The 17,386-nt window shown below is 34.3% G+C and overlaps 1 long non-coding RNA gene across 1 annotated transcript in view; it reads right to left on the bottom strand.

Annotated features, from left to right (window-relative positions):
* Positions 1 to 10,160: 10,160 nt before the first annotated feature.
* LOC121028462 (uncharacterized) overlaps positions 10,161 to 17,386 on the bottom strand; it is a 59,831-nt gene continuing 52,605 nt past the window's right edge. The window contains exons 3-4 of the long non-coding RNA XR_005789242.1: positions 13,404 to 13,472; positions 10,161 to 10,385 (exon numbers count right to left, since the gene is read on the bottom strand). This is a non-coding gene — a long non-coding RNA (uncharacterized LOC121028462). The remainder of the gene's footprint in view (positions 10,386 to 13,403; positions 13,473 to 17,386) is intronic.

A 17,386-nucleotide genomic window follows, 5' to 3' on the forward strand; every position in this document is an offset into this window, starting at 1 on the left:
ACTTCTAAACTTAGTTTATAGGCTAACATTACCCTGATACCAAAGCCAAGCAGAACACTACAAAAAAAAATAGTAATAAGAAAGAATAAAGAAAGAAAAAGAAATATTGCAAACCAATATCCCTCATGAACACAAATGTAAAAATTCTCAACAAAATACCAACAAACCAAATTCAAAGCACATTAAAAAGATCATACACCATGATCAAGTGGGATCTATTCCTGGGATGCAAGATGTTTCAACATATGCAATCAACCAATATGATATACCACATTAACAAAATAAAAAATAATGATCTTATGATCATCTCAATAGATGCAGAAAAAGCATTTGACAAAATTGAACAACCTTTCATGATAAAGAATTCCCAACAGTTTAAGTAAAGGCCATATATATGACAAGCCTACAGCTAATATAATACTCAATGCTAAAAAGCTGAGAGCTTTTCCAAGATCAGAAACAAGACAAGGGTGCCCAGTCTAACTACTTCTATTTAGTCTAGTACTAGAAGTCCTAGCCAGGGCAATTAGAGAAGAAACAGAAATAAAGAGCATTCAAATCAGAAGACAGGGAGTAAAATTGTCTCTGCTCGCAAATGACATGCATACACACACACACAAACACACACACTAATTTATTTAAATTTATTCATGGGATTCATGAGATCAAGCCCTGCATCAGGCTCCATGCTGACAACCAAGGGCCTGTTTGGGATTCTCTCTCTCTCTCTTTCTCTCTCTCTCTCTCTGCCCTCCCCCAACTCATGCTCTGTAAATAAACAAACTTTAAAAAATAAATAAATACACACATACACCTCCCTAAAGACTCTACCAAAAAATGTTAAAACTAGTAAATGAATTCATTAAACTTGCAGAATAATCAACATAAAGAATCAGTTGTATTTTTGTACAAAAATAATAAACTATCCAAAAAATAAAACAATCCCATTTATAATAGCACCAAAAACAATAAAAATACTTAGGAATAAATTAAACCAAGGAGGTGAAAGATCTTTATAATGTTTTATCAACAAAACACTGATTAAAGAAGTTGAAAAGGACACAAATAATTGAAATACATCCTGTGTTCATGCACTGGAAGAATTAATATTGTCAAAATGTCCATACTATCCAAAGTGATCTACACGTTTAATGAAAAATGCCTATCAAAATTCCACTGGTATTTTTTTCACAAAAGTAAAAAATATAATACTAAAATGCATTTGGAGCCACAAAAGACCTCAAATAGCCAAAGCAATCTTGAGAAAGAAGAATAAAGCTGGGGCATCACACTTCCTCATTTCAAATTATACTACAAAGCTATGTTACCAGCATAAAAACAAATATATAGACTAACAGAACAGAATTGAGAGCCCAGAAGTAAACACACACATTATACAGTCAATCTTTGACAGAGGTGTCAAAAATACATAATGGGAAAAGGATAATCTCTTAAATAAATAATGTTAGGAAAACTGGATATCCACATGCAAAAAGAATGTAACTGAATCCCTACCTCATACCATATATAAAAACTCAAAATGGATTAGACTTACTGTAAGATCTGAAACTATTCCCTGTAAAGCATAGGAAAAAAGATCTTTGACGTTGGTCTTTGCAATGATTTATTGGCTATGACAACAAAAAATATAGGCAAAAAGACATAAATAAACATATGGGGTTACATCAAACATAAAACCTTCTACACAGCAAAGGAAACAACAAAATGGAAAGAGAATCTACAGAATGGGGGGAAATACTGGCAAATCATGTATCTGATAAGGGGTTAATAACCAAACTACATAAAGAACTCATAAACCTCAACAGCAAACAAATAATCTGATTTTTTAACATACAAAGAACCTAATAGACATTTTCCTGAAGAAGACATACAAATGGTCAACAGGCATTTGAGGCATCAATGTTACTAATCATCAAAAAAACTCAAAACAAAACCACAGTGAGAAATCACCTCACACTTGTTAGGATGGCTATTTATCAAAAAAACAAGTGTTGGTGAGGATATGGGGAGAAAGGAACTCTTGTGTACTGTTTTGTTAGTGGGAATATAAACTGGTGCATCCATTATATAAAACAATATAGTGGGTTCTCAAAAAATTAAAAATAGAACTATCATATGATCCAGCAATCCTATTTCTGGATATTCAAGGGACATAAAATCACTATCACAAAGAGATATCTACACTCCCACATTCACTGCAGCATTATTCATAGTAACAAAGATGTGCAAACAACCTAAATGTCCACTGATAGATCAATGAATAAATAAAATGCAATATATATATGATGTATATAAAATATATGGCTGTATAAAATACACATATATACATATATTTACAATGGAATATTACTTAGCCATAAAAAAGAAAATCTTGATACTGTGACAACATGGATGGATCTTCAGGGCATTATGATAAGTGAAATAAGTCAGAGAAAGACAAATATTATATGATCTCATATGTGGAATCTTAAAAAAAAAAAATGAGATACAGAGAATAGACTGGTAGTTGCCAGAGCCAGTAGCAGGTGGGAGGTGGGTAAAATGAGTAAATAGGGTCAAAAGGTACAAACATCCAGGTATAAAATAAATAATTCATGAGATGTTACATACAGCATGGTTAGTAATACTGTACAGCATATTCAAAAGTTACTAAGAGAATGAATCTTGAAAGTTCTCATCACAAGAAAAAAATCTTAAGTATGTGTGGTGATGGGTGTTAACTAGACTTATCATGATTTTACAATATATACAAATATTTAATAATTACGTTGTACACCTCTAACTGATACATTGTTATATATCAATTATATCTGAAAAAAAAAGAGAAGCAAATCCTGTCATTTGTGACTACATGGATGAAAGTACAGAACATTATGCTAAGTGAAATAAACCAGAGAGAAAAACAAATACTACATATGATCTCACTTATATGTGGAATCTTAAAAAAAAAAAAAAATCAACTCATAGTAACAGAATAGAATAATGGGGTTGGAGGATGGGAAGAAAACGGACACAGGATACAAATTCCCTTTCCATTTCCCCCACCACTCTCTGTTGTAAACATCTCATTTTAGACATTGTGTCCTCTGGGATACCTGTCTGATCTACATGTCTGAGTTCAGTCACCCTCTTCTCTGCTTGTACTTTGTTATACTTCTCCTTCTTAACCAATTACAAGTACTTATTTATGCAACTACTTATTTATTTCTGCATATCTCCACTAGAATGTAAACTCTATGTCTTGTTCAGCCTACTAGGCACTTAATGAATATTTGTTGATAAATAAAAAAAATTATTTCACATTTAAGGATGTCTCTTTGAAACCCTCAAAATATAGACTTTTCTACCTATGCACTTAGTTTTTGCAACCTTCTCTCTCCTTTACTCTTTTGTGTAACTAGGCTATCTAATTTCTTGTTTATTATTTCATTGAATTGTCTTACTTTTTCCAATATGTCGTTTCAAAACATACTATGCTTTTTAAATCTTAACATTGACTATTAGGAGGCCAGGAAAAATTATGATAATCAATAACTTGATGATTTTCAGGGCGGTGGAACAATCACCTAGATTGTGAGTAGCAGTCCAACTCCTGTTGTTCATGACTAAAATAGCCTATCTGACCCAGGCTTCAAAAGACAGAAAATCAATCCCATGGAATTATTTTGGTGGTCAGTTCTAAAATAGATCCGTTGTTTGGACAAAGAACTGTTTGGCAATCAGTAGTCTGACAGATTTAAAATTTTAATAAAGTAACTGAAACGTTCCAGAAATACAGAACATAAAATGAAAGTTAGTCCTCATGTAACAGACTCAGGAAGATTAAGCCAGAGTAAACAAAACTAAGTAGACTAATGGCAAAAGCAGACTTCAGGACTTAATGATATTTGATTCCGTTTTCTTCCCATGCCAATGTTATAGCAATAGTTAACATTAGTTCTTGTAGTGATGCAGTCTTTCCAATCTATCAAATCCATCATCTGCTCCTTTCATGTTTCTATTAACAGGTTTATATCAACACAAATTCCTCCATGGCAGGAAACATACTTAATTTTGTCCTTCAGTCCCTAGCCATATAGGCACATAATAAACTCTCAGATAATGAAAGAATAAGACAACTCCATCAGTCAATCTCTCTTTTATCTATCTATTCCCCCATCCAACCAGGTACAGGAAAGCCGCCTTATCACAGAAGAGACACAAAAAAAAATTTACTCAGAAATCTGTTCTTAAAAGAAAACTGATCTTCCAGATAATCCTATTCACTCCATTCTCCAGCACCTATCTCTTACAACCCATGTGAACCAGTGCCCTCAACACCAGAACCACTTGCCAAATCAAGGAGCTGTTTTCATTTTCATTCACATCGAAACAAACTGGCACTTTTATGGGTCGTTATTCCCTCGATCAAAATTTAGTTTATAATACACTAAAATTCATGTTAGATAGACAGATATTGCATTTGAGATTTAAGTTAGAAGGTTGCATACATGAAACTAATGTAACATTGTGTGTCAACTATACTCAAAACTATTTTTTTTTAATGTTTAAATGAGAGCCATGTGGGCATTTGTACAATTAGTTTTGTGTACCTACTTAAAACTCCCTATGTTAGTCTAGCAAATATTGGATGTTGTATTCAATCCTATTAAGTTCTTGCTCTTTTTGGATTTTGACATACTCACTATTATTCCCAGGTTTGTGTTATCTGCATATTTGATAGGCATGTCCTAAATGCCTGCATCAAATAACTGATGATAATGTTGAACAAAAATAAATTTATGTTTTATAAACTTTCAAGGATAGATGCTAGTCACCAAAAGAGAGGAGGAAGAATTCATCCATATCACTGATCTAAGAAGACAGTGATTTTAAAAAAGCTTGCCTTTTCTACAGAGATATACTTTTTAACTTTAGGTTGATTAAAACTTTATTAGTCTACATTTTATATTACAATTTTTCATTATTCAATGAATTCAACATTTTTTCAATCATATCTTCAATAAAATATATCCCTCACATTTCCTTCAAAGATAGCACATGGCCATCCTGAAGAGCTGCCTGCAATCCTGAAGTTGAAGATTTCCACACCTTCTGAAACTGAGTGCTCAAAACTCTCAAACTTCTTAGGGCAATCTCCCTGCGAAATCAGAGATTACCAGGAACAGGGCCCAATATGTACTAACCCAGAATATTATCAATAGTGTTTTCATGATTTTTTCCCCTCTGAACAAATATTTATTACATCCTTATTGCATACTAAGCACTGTTGGAATGTAAAATGTATATAAATATTAAAAACATGTCCCCTATCTTCAAAGTTTTCTCAATGTACTTAGAAACACAGAAAGACATGTAGATAAACAAATGTAATAAATAATGTACATACAAGTATTCACATGGTACAGAAAGTGTACAAGGTGAAAAGTTATCAATTGCCTCAGAAAATATCAGAAAAGGATATATAGAAACAGCAACACTTTAATCAAGTTTGAAATAATAATAGCAATAATAATACTGCCAAGATAAATGAAATATACATGCTTATCTCACTTAATCCTCTTTTGTAAGTTTTTATTTATTTTAAGACAGGGAGAGAGAGAGCATGAGCATGGGGAAGAGGCAGAGAGAGGAAGAGAATCCTAAGCAGGCTCCACGCCCATTGCAGAGCCTGACACAGGGCTCAATCTCACAATCATGAGCTCATGGCCTGAGCTGAAACCAAGAGTTGGATGCTTAACCAATTGTGCCATCCAGGCACTCCTCACTTAATCCTAACACTATGTATGGTAGGTACTCTTATTATCCCAGCTTTGCAAATTAAAAATTTAGTAACAGTACGAGCAATTAACATTAACCCGTTGCAAGTAAACAATGGAAATAAGATTTTAACCCAGGGTTTTCTGACTCCAGAGTTGACATTCTTAAGTATTGTACCATCAGTATTTCATATGACACTTATATTCTAGGAGAGGGAAACTTAGGAAAGAAATCTAAAGAGAGAGCGTTGGCGGGGGGGGGGGGCACCTGGGTGGCTCAGTCAGTTGAGCATCTGACTTCAGCTCAGGTCATGATCTCACAGTTGGTAAGTTTGGGCCCTGTGTCAGGCTCTGTGCTGAAAGCTCAGAACCTGGAGCCTACTTCAGATTTTGTGTTTCCCTCTCTCTCTCTCTCCCTACCCCTCCCCAGCTTGTGCTCTCTCTCTCTAACAAATAAAAACTTTGAAATTAAAAAAAAATAAAATAAAAATTAAAAAATAAAAAGAGAGAGAAACATTTAAGAAACTGCAAGAGGTTAGAAGCACCTGGGGGGCTCAGTTGGTTAAGCATCTGACTTTGGCCTAAGTCATGATCTTGCAGTTCGTGAGTTCGAGCCCCGCATCAGGCTCTCTTCTGATAGCTCAGAGCCTGAAGCCTGTTTCAGATTCTGTGCCTCCCTCTCTCTCTCTCTGCCCCTCCCCCATTCATGCTCTTCTCTCTCTCTCTCTCTCTCTCTCTCTCAAAAATAAATAAACATTAAAAAAAAGAAACTACAAGAGGTTAGAATAGCTATAATAATTTCTAGAGCAAAATGAGGAGAGCAATGAGAAATGAGACCACAGAACTGGACAGAAACTTCAACATGATAGGGTTTTTTTGCATATAATACCTTCCCCCTTTAGACTGTAGCTGATAACAATTCACCAAAAGGGGCCAATTGATTAAAGGAGATAAGAACAAAGAACTAAAGATAATGCCAGATACATGGCTTGGCTCTGATTGGATGGTAGTATCCTTCACAGAACATGAAATATAAAAAGGGAAGCAGTTTTTGTTGTGAAGAGAAGAAAGACAATGTGCCCAGTTTTGATCATACTGATTTTTGGTGTCTGTGAGATATCCAGGGGCAGTGGTTAGGAGACAGAAAATATGCAGGTTAGAATTTAGGGGACACACTGAGTTCAGGCATGGGGCTTACTCTCCAGGTTCTAGATGTGACTCACCTGCGTACAGATTCGAACTATACAAGTGGTTAAAACCATGCTTCCAAGAAGAATGTACAGCAAGAGAAGAAGAGCAAGAATAGGGATATGAAAAATATCACTATTTAGACAAAATTAGAACAGTAATTAAAAGTCCCCTTTTATGAGCTTCACAGTCTCTGTATACCTTCTCCTTACAATGTTATCATTGGCATGAATTTACAATTGTTGACTTCTTATTTGAATAATGTCTTATCCTCAACGAGACAAGTCCCTGGTAGCAGAGCTTTTGCTAACCATTGTATTCAAGTACCAAATCATGATGTCAGCACATAGTAGGTGTTCAATATAGAATGAACAAACCAGACAAAAAACAGACAAAACTCATCATAAATGTGGAAAGAGAGGAAGGAGAGAGTGCTGTCAAGGGATTCCATGAATAGAGCATAAAATAAGAAAAGAAATTAATCTGTGAAAACTGTTTGGCATCCTCACAATAACACAAGAAGGAACACTGTAACAAGGGAGCCAAAGCCCTAAAAGGCACTAAACTAGATGAAAATGAAAAAGAACTAAATAAAATAAAAGTGAGAATTAAAAGAAAACTAAAAATACAACACAAGTTCAATATTTCTATTGGGAGAAATAAATGGAAGAACAGACACTGCAAAAAACTGGAACTGAAATGTACAGGTAAACATGAGAAGTTTCATCAAAAATATAGAGGAAAAGAAAAGCACCACATCTATGCAAATAATAGGAATTAAAAAATGTACATCTAACATAATAATTGCGGCTATTTCTTAAAATAAGCAAAACAATTAAAACCAAAGCAATATCAAAAATACAATTGATGAAACTTTTCTGAACCGAAAAAAAATGAATATATGCAAGCAGATGTGACTCACCAGATCTAAGTAAAATCAAAAGTATTCTACATAAAAATACTCCTGGCAGGGGCACCTGGGTGTGTCAGTCAGTTGAGTGTCCAACTCTTGATTTTCAGCTCAGGTCATGATCTCAGGATCATGGGATCAAGCCCTCTATCAGGCTCTGCTCTGAGCATGGAGCCCACTTGGGATTCTCTCTCTCTCTCCTTTTGTCCCTCTGCCCCTCTCCCCCACTCATGCTCTCTCTCTCTCTCTACAATACAATACAATACAATACAATACAATACAATACAATACAAATACAATACAAATACTCCTGGCAAATTCCTGTATTGCTAAATAAAAAAACCCTCTGATAATCCAGAAATGTCCTTCAAGTGGAACTGAAAAAAAAAAATTTAAATAAAATGAACATAATGAAAAATACATAAATTAATGACGATAAACTGTATCTAATCTCTACAGTATCAACTAGATGTGTAGTGAGGGGAGGAGGAGAGTGTTTCAGATGGAACTTCAAAAAGTTTAATCAAATTCTGCATCTCACTCTCAGGAAATCTCACAAATCCCATTTCATTCTTGACTCTGATAACTTTAAAGAAACCCCCTCCCAAACAATTCCAAAAAGCAGAAACTACACAGTTTGATTGTAATTCATGACAGCTTGGAACTTTTTTTTAACATTCAATGGAGAAAAATTATAACTTATAATTGAAAATACTCTAACACTCTCCTAAACAGCCATTGGTTCAAAGCAAAACTATAATGAGAAACTATTTTAAAAATAGTAAGAATGAGGCCATCATATAGAAAACCTATGACTGATTTCCAGATCTGATTTCAGACATAAGTTTAAAGGTTTAAATGTCTTTTTAATGTTAGTTATAATACTAAAAATTATAAACAATCAAGCAATAGTTATTATCCAAGTATTAAAAGTCATATTTTTTATATATTTTTAAATGGCATAGAAAAGAGTTCCAGCATAACATTATATGAAAAATGCAGTATCCAAAACTAAGTATATTACTATATGTGGTTAAATGAAAGGTGATATGCAATAATAACTCCTCTGAAAATCTGGAGAGAAATAAGAATTAAAGGAATAGAATAATAATGGCATAAACAGATGTAAGAAAAGCAAAATTTGAAGACCAAATATACTTTCTATGTGTCAAACCATCTTTTAAAAAGTTTAGATCTGACTGATACATAATTTAAATGTGTTACCCTCAATACAATTTTCTAAGTAAGCATATCAAAGTTTTAGTACTCAATGTGTTATCATTTTCTTTCCAATATGCTAAAATTAATCTATCATTATGACCAATCTTAGGAAAAATCATACATCTAATCTCTATGGAGTTGTAATATGGACAAATGATTTGATTTTCATGGACACTGCATATTCTCAAGACAAATTTTAAGAACAGTAAGTAACAATGGGTAGGCCATATTAGTCCAAATCTCACTATAAGTATCTCTAAAAAAAAAAATCTATGTATGAGACAAAAGTGAAAGTTAATAGTAATACATGAGTAAAAAGAGAAATTGGATTTTCTAATGAAATAGAATTCTGCAGTTCATAACACTTGTGGTAGAATTCTGTAGTTCATATCACTTGTGGTAATTATCTCACTTCAACCTAGTAGAAAGCCTTTGGAAGCCCATAAATTAGATATGAAAATTAGTGCTATCATATAAAGAATATAGAATTCACAATAATACAGGCTTTTAAAAAACACACCAAGCACTGAACACAAAGGTCAATGTCAGCTTTTATCCATATAAAGCTGAAAGCTAAATCAGTTTTATTAGAGATCTATGCCAATAGCATACTTTGTGCCTGACCAGGATTTTCAATGTTTATTTTTCTTTTCAATGGGTAACAGCATCATTATTGCTAAGTAAATAACGTATAGCAAGGCATACATAAAACAGAATATGATTACAGAGTACAGTATTGTGAAAGTTCATAATTTGTAACCCTTTTCAGGAGTATATGTAGATTTTAGTGACCACAGCAGACAAATGTTACTTCTGAACTATTTGCATGAAACTTCACAAAGACTCAGCCTATGAAGAAAAGCTTCAGAAGCATGAATTTCTTTTCACTGGCATTATGTCTTCTTTTCCAATTATTAAAAGAAATGTCCTTAAAAGAACTCACAAGAAAAAGACCATCACCTATCCATATATAGTAGGCAGATAAAATTCACTAATACTGATTTCTTCTCCCTTCTGAGTGTGACAGGCTGAATAACTGCCACACAAATAGCATATCTAACTGTGAATATGTGAAGTTATACAGTAAAGGGGAATTAAGGTTGCTAAGCAGCTGACCACAAAATGGAGATATTATTCTGGATTACCTGGGTGGGCCCAATATAGTCACAAGGGTCCTTGTAAGTGATACAGAAAGGCAGGAAGGTCAGAGTTAGAGAAACATTTGAGGATGCTATGCTGCCAGCTTTGAAGATGGATTGGGAGCATGAGCCAAGGAATGCAAGGAGCTGAAAAGACAATGAAATAGATCAACTGCTATAGCCTACAGAGAGACTCAGTCCTACCATCATCTTGATTCTAGCTCAGTAAGACATGTGTCGGAATTCTGACCTCCAGAACTGTCAGATAGTAAATCTGTGTTGTTTGAGCCAGAGTTTATTGTAACTTGGTTACAGCAGCAATAGGAAGCAAAGTAAGGGCCACACTTAAGGAGAGAACTAATAAAAATCCTAAAGAAATTTACAGAAGTTTCCCTTCTCCTCAAACAGAAACTATGAAAAAAGAATGGGTGTTTCTTAGAGTTATGGCTATTTTGGAAAATTAATAAGTTTATAATTTTATATGAGAAATCAAGTAGTATAAAAACATTTTATTTTAATTATCAGTGTATGTACTGCCAAATCCAGGGCTTATCTAAGGTTAAACTTCACATACAGGGTCACATTTATAGATAAATGGATTTCAAGTAAAATTTTGAGGTACCTTAAATAAATTGTTGCTGTTTTAAAAATTTACTATTTTGTAGGTTTCTATATGAAAATGTTGTCTTTACTTTCCCTCTATATTTTTGTGCCTTCTCCCATGCCTTCTCTTGTGTCCTTGCTCCCAAATTTTCACCCCAAGACTCCATGCCCATATCTTCTGAGACTTTATTCACACCAATAAACTTCTCTCTTACAGTTTCGGACTTCCCCTTTTACTTCATACTTCCTGCTCATGTTTCCCTGATCCTGCATGCATCCCTTTGGCATCAAACATGGTTCTTAGTTTTGGTCAACCAATAAACAAACAAATTTTGACAGATTTAAAGAGAAAAAACTTATCAAAAATGTATGATCAGAGATAATACCAAGTGTTGGTGAAGATTTTGAACAACTGCAGCTCTCCTTGGAGGGGAGGTATTAGTTGGTAGAAATATTAATTGGTAAAATCACTTTGGCAAATTGTTTAGAAATATGTTTGTAGGCTATGAAGGAGAAACAACATCTAAAATCATGCGGAAAAGCTACTCCTATGAAGACACATCTGTCATTAGCCCTGGGTAGCAACAGGAGAAGCTGCAATACCACCACTAACAACTCAGCATTCTAGAAACTGTCCATGAAACAAGAGTCATTACTGCTTCTGAGGCCTGCATGTAGCTACTGCCTCTAACACCATCTCACCAATGGTCCCAGAGACTGCCCCATAAGAGACTAGCACAGGAAGGAGTTTCAGAAGTCAAGTAATCAAAAAGCAACTAAATGTTCCATATTTCTCCTACCACATCTTAAATATATTCTGCAACAATCTCAGGGTAGCCATCTTTCTACCTCAAAAATTTATTCCTCATAATCTTATGTGTCTTTGCAGAATCAATATGTACCTATATACCAATGGCTCGCAAATTTGTGCTTCTGACCTGCCTATCATAGGCAGAATATTGGGACTTCAAGCAAGTTTCAGTGTGGGTTCTTTTTCAGATCAAATATTGCTTTCTTTGAAAAAACCAACAAGTTCCCTGGCCCCGCTCACAGATGGTCGTTCCCACACAGGTATATACTGACCCTCTACAGAAGCAAAATATAAAGACTTTTCCTTCACAAGATGTCTTGGCCACTCATACAAATATCTAGAGGACATGAATTTCCTTTCAATTACAGAAATCACCTGCACTTCAGTTTTTGCTGGAGACCTAAGTCATGACTAACCTGCTATCTGACTATTTTCCAAAGACTGGCTGAGACAACTAGTATTTGAGAAAAACATTCTGAAGGGTAGACAAATATTTATTCTTCAAGATTCTTCAGACTTCATCTTTATATTAAACTACCTATCCAAAGCAATGACATTCTGACTTCCTAAAGAATTGTGTTTTTCTTAATTTATTTATTTAAATTCAAGTTAGTTAACATGCAGTGATAGTATTGGTTTCAGGAGTAGAACCCAGTGATTCATCCCTTATATATAACACCCCGTGCTCATCCCAGCAAGTCAAGTGCCTTTCTAAAGAATTGTTCTTAATTAGACAAGACTGATTTGATAATAATGACAACAACATAAGGAAATTTTTTGTTAAAATTAATAAATTTATTCCATGCCCTTATATAAAATTTCTCATGATAAATTTTTCTCAGAATGTCCAGGAGTAAAGGTTGTTTCTTGTGATAAAATTTATGCTTGTTACCACAACACAATGAAAACTATGCAACCCATTTATTCTAATTGCCCATTTTTGTACTCAGTTGCATTTAGTGTTCCTCACCAGTTGTGGTGTTTGTATCTCCTGCTCTACCTTTATTTCTTAGTTACTATTTTTTAATTTTATCACTTAATGAAAAATATTTACTGTACTATTATAATAAGCCAGCACCCCTCTAGCTGTTAAGATACAACAGGTAAGAAATAATAGACTAAAATCCCTGCAAATGCAGAATTTACATTTTAGTATGGTGAAAGACTGAAAATAAATATGTAAGATACATATAAGATATGGGGGTGCTATGGAGAAAAATAAAAGCAAAAAAGGATGAATGAACATATAAGAGCCGAACAAATTTTACACACAGTAGTCAACTGAAAGGTAACAACAGAAAAAAGAACAGTATGTAGGAAAGGAGAGAGCAAAAACTAGAGTGGAGAAAAACATGAGGGCCAAATCACATGAGGTCTTCTACTCTGTGGTGGGAAACCAAGGGGGTTTTGTACAGAAAAATAATATGGTAAAACTTGAGTTTTAAAAGAACACCATATTGAAAACAATCAGTGGCACATGGAGACAGATCAATTAGATGGCCACTGCAAATCAACAGTGGCTTAGATAAAATACTAGGATATTATCAAGAGGACAGTTGAATAAAATAAAAAATAATGAATGCAAAATTTAAGGACAAGTGAGACTTGGAGAGAAGGGAAATATCAGAGAACCAGAATAGCATGAGATTTCTCTACAACACTGGATGTAAGAAGAAAATGGAGAATGACTTCAAAATTCTAGAAGAATTTTTTTAAAACTAAACCCAACCCAAAAGCAGAATAAAAGATACCTTTAATATGGTAGAACTGCCTTGCAACCCCTCTTGGAGAATGTGCTTTAGCAAAACAGGAGATCAAACCTAGAAAGTAGAAGACACGGGATTCAGGAAATGATGGGAGAATGGGAAAGAAGACGCATAGCTTCACAGCAGTGCAGCACAACAGGCCCAGAAAGCAACAAGGCCAGATTCAAGCAGCAGGAAGAAAATCTCTAAGGTCAGGTTTACAGGAAAAATACCAACTTGATAAATAGATACGATAAATGATATAACATATATGGAAAAATAAAAATACATATTTTTAAATTAGGCAAATAAAAATAAAGCAACTATTAGTGCAACTTTACTATAGTTCTTAACTCAACAAACAGTATCTACATTGTCATAATGACATAAACACGGATTACTGCTTCTACTCAAATGAATGTAAGAACTGCATTAGGAGGACAGGGAAAGGGAGGTGGAAGTCCAAGGAAGTTAAACATACAAATAATAAAAAATTGTCACTGCATAACAACTAAAACGAAATCACCAAACAACAAAACAGTAAAAACATTATACAGAAAAAGATGGACATCACAGGAAGAAAGAGCTAAAAGCTGTTAACCGTGAAAACTGAAATTGGATGGAAGTAAAGGCATATACCATTTTTCATTATAATCACTTTTGGTATTATTTGATTTTTAATAAAACAATGTGCATTCATTAATTAAATAAAATTAAGTTTTTAAATTAAAAATAGTAATATCATATAGTCCAAATGTTTCACTACTGGGTATTTACCCAAGTAAAATGAAAACACGAATTTGAAAACATATACACACCACTAGGTTTATTTACAGTGACCAAGATACAGAAGCAACTCAAGTCTCCATCAATAGAAGAATGAAAAAAGAAGATGTAGTATAGATATTGTGATAATGTGGAAGGACCTGAAGGGTATTATACTAAGTGAACTAAGTCAGAGAAAGACAAATACCATATGATTTCACTGATACATGGAATCTAAAAAAACAAAACAAAGGAATAAACGAAAAAGCAGAAACAGACCTATGAATACAGAGAATAAAATGATGGTTGCCAGAGGGGAGGAGAGTAGGGGATGGGCAAATGGGTGAAGGAGAGTGGGCGATACAAGCTTCTAGTTATGGAATAAGTCACATGGGATAAAAGTACAGCGTAGGGAATATAGTCAATGGTATTATAATCATTGCATAGTGATACATGGTAATTACACTTGAGGTGAGCATAGCATAACATATAGACTTGTAAAATCACTATGTCGTACACCTGAAACTAATATAACATTGTGTATCAACTATACGTCAATAAAAATTAAAGTGTTTATGTGTATATACACATACAAATTCACACATATACACACTTCTAGGTAAGCTACTTAGCATAATTGTTGAATCTTGGGGTAGGGGAATACTATTATCATATATATATATATATATATATATATATATACACACACACACAAACACACACACACACACATATATACACACACACACTATATATATATGTATGTATATATGTATATATAAACATATATGTATATATATATATGTATAAACTGAACAAATGGGTTTGATTCAGATTGTCCCCTGGTAGCCACCTCTCCACAAGAAAATAATAGTTTTCCTACACTAAAACCTGTAAGTTATTTTTCATCTCCATGTGAATTTTCATTACCCTAGTATGAAATATTGAAAATGAGACATTATTATAGAAATACTACATAACTTTCTCCTATCCAGCAGTGTTTACAAATTTCAGAATGATTTTTGAAAAAAGATGTGATACTTAGATCAGCAAACTCAGTCATCTATTGAATGCAAATGCAACTAAAAAGCCTTGCATTCTCCCTTTATGCTATGAAGGCAGACATTCAGCAAACCTCAGTAACACATCTTAATATCATCAAAAACAGACTTGGAAAATTTCTCCTTTCCTATGGAAAATTAATCCCCTCCAAAGAGATCCTGTGGGTTTTCACATGGTGGTTTTGTAAATGTTAGAACAGCACAGGTAAGAGTAACAGGAAATCTAAAAACAACAACAATAACAAATAGCAACAATAAACTGACTTATACAATGAGAAAATGTATTAGTTCACATACGTAAAGGTCTAAAGACTGACAAGGGTCAGGATAAACTAAACATAAATTACTCCAACCTGTTGTGTTGCGATGCTCTTATATCCACCTTATATTCCTGACCCAGCTTCATCCTCAGGATGGTAGCAAGACTGTGGCACCAGTTCTAATTCTCACATCTCCAAAGACAGAGAAAGGGCAACACTTCCACAACTGTACCAGAAGCACCAGGAAAAAGCATTCAGATGCCTTGTCATTTTATTAATCATGTGTTTTTGATGCTTTGCCATCTGACACAATGCTGACCTTGTAGGGTACCAGCTAATTCCTGAAGATAGCAGAAGACTGGCCTGCAAGTACTTTTTACATACAAACCAACCAATCCTAACCCCTACCCTCAATCACCTCTTTTACTGAGCTCTTCCATTCAAGGCCATTATTCCCCTGCCCTAATCACCCCAGGGCTGCTACAGGACAACTGAGGATAGACCCTAATGCCCTAGCACCCACTAAAATTATTCAAACTGGCCAATCCTAAACCTGCTCATACTGCCTTGTCTGTTCCTCCATATGGAAATCACAATAAAGGATCTTGCTCACATTTTCCCCCTCATTCCCTCTGCCTGACCAAACCTGGTGCTTTCCCCATGTGGTCCCCCATGGCAGTGTGTGCCCCCTCCTCTTGGTATCTGTAAAATAAACTATCTTTTCAACAATCTGTTGGCCTCACCACACATGAATAATAATTTAAATCTACATTTTTTAAAAGGTCATTATTTCTGCCTTAGTTGCTGAAATTAGACCACATACCTCCTCCTGAACCAATCCTTAGCAAAGAGTACAGAATTACACATAGACATGAGTGTTCCAAAACTGTGTGAAAGAGCACTCCTGAGTAAACCCAAAAGAGTACTACAATATATTTCATATTTTTGATAGCAATACAGGGATACTCAACATCTGCAGGACACCACATAAACTGTTAGCTCAAGGTAATTCACTAGTTCAACATTACATCCCATTACATTCTTTTCAATGATGTCATATCTTTGAGAAGCTGGGTTCTTAGCAGTTACTGTTGTAAGAAAAACAAGTATGGCATGAAAATCAATACAGCTGACGTAATGAAGGTGGTGATATATAATCTGATTCCAGGTTGAAGAAGCTGTGCTTGGAGCTGTGAGATATTTTTTTCTGCCTAGAGACATTATGATAAAATTACTTAGATACTAAGGGCCCTGGGAATCAAGAAATTTGGGAGTCTCTAACTTAGACAAACAAGACCCAAGTTTGGTTGGGGTGAAGTCAACTTCCCCTCAGGAGCATGGGCTTCATGGAGCACATCCAAAGAAAATTGTAGGTCTGTCAAGGAGGAAGAAATAAGTGTCTACAACAGTGTTCTCCTTATGGAATTACTATTATTTCTCTTCAAATTATCAGGTCTGTTTCCTCACCTAAATTGTTATGTAAGAAGAAAGAAAGAAAGAAAGAAAGAAAGAAAGAAAGAAAGAAAGAAAGAAAGAAAGAAAGAAAGAAAGAAAGAAAGAAAGAAAGAAAGAAAGAAAGGAAGGAAGGAAGGAAGGAAGGAAGGAAGGAAGGAAGGAAGGAAGGAAAGAAAGAAAAAGAAAGAAACCAAAACACTTTATCCTTATAGTTTAGGTTGCTTAAAACAGTCTGAAACTTTTCTAGAAGTCAAAAAAATTTCAGTTATGTTTTATTACATGCCAATTATATGCAGATACATTATATTACCTCTAATGTCAACAATAATCCTAAGAAGTATATATTGCCACCATTTTACAGATAAGTAAAAACAGCCAAGTAAGATTAAAGTCATTTAGCTAGTAAATGTTGGGGCAAGTCTTCCTGGTTCCAAATACTATGTGATGC

Source organism: Herpailurus yagouaroundi, unplaced genomic scaffold, assembly GCF_014898765.1.
Source record: "Herpailurus yagouaroundi ecotype Mexico unplaced genomic scaffold, PumYag 100, whole genome shotgun sequence".
In the NCBI taxonomy this organism is placed as follows: domain Eukaryota; kingdom Metazoa; phylum Chordata; class Mammalia; order Carnivora; family Felidae; genus Herpailurus; species Herpailurus yagouaroundi.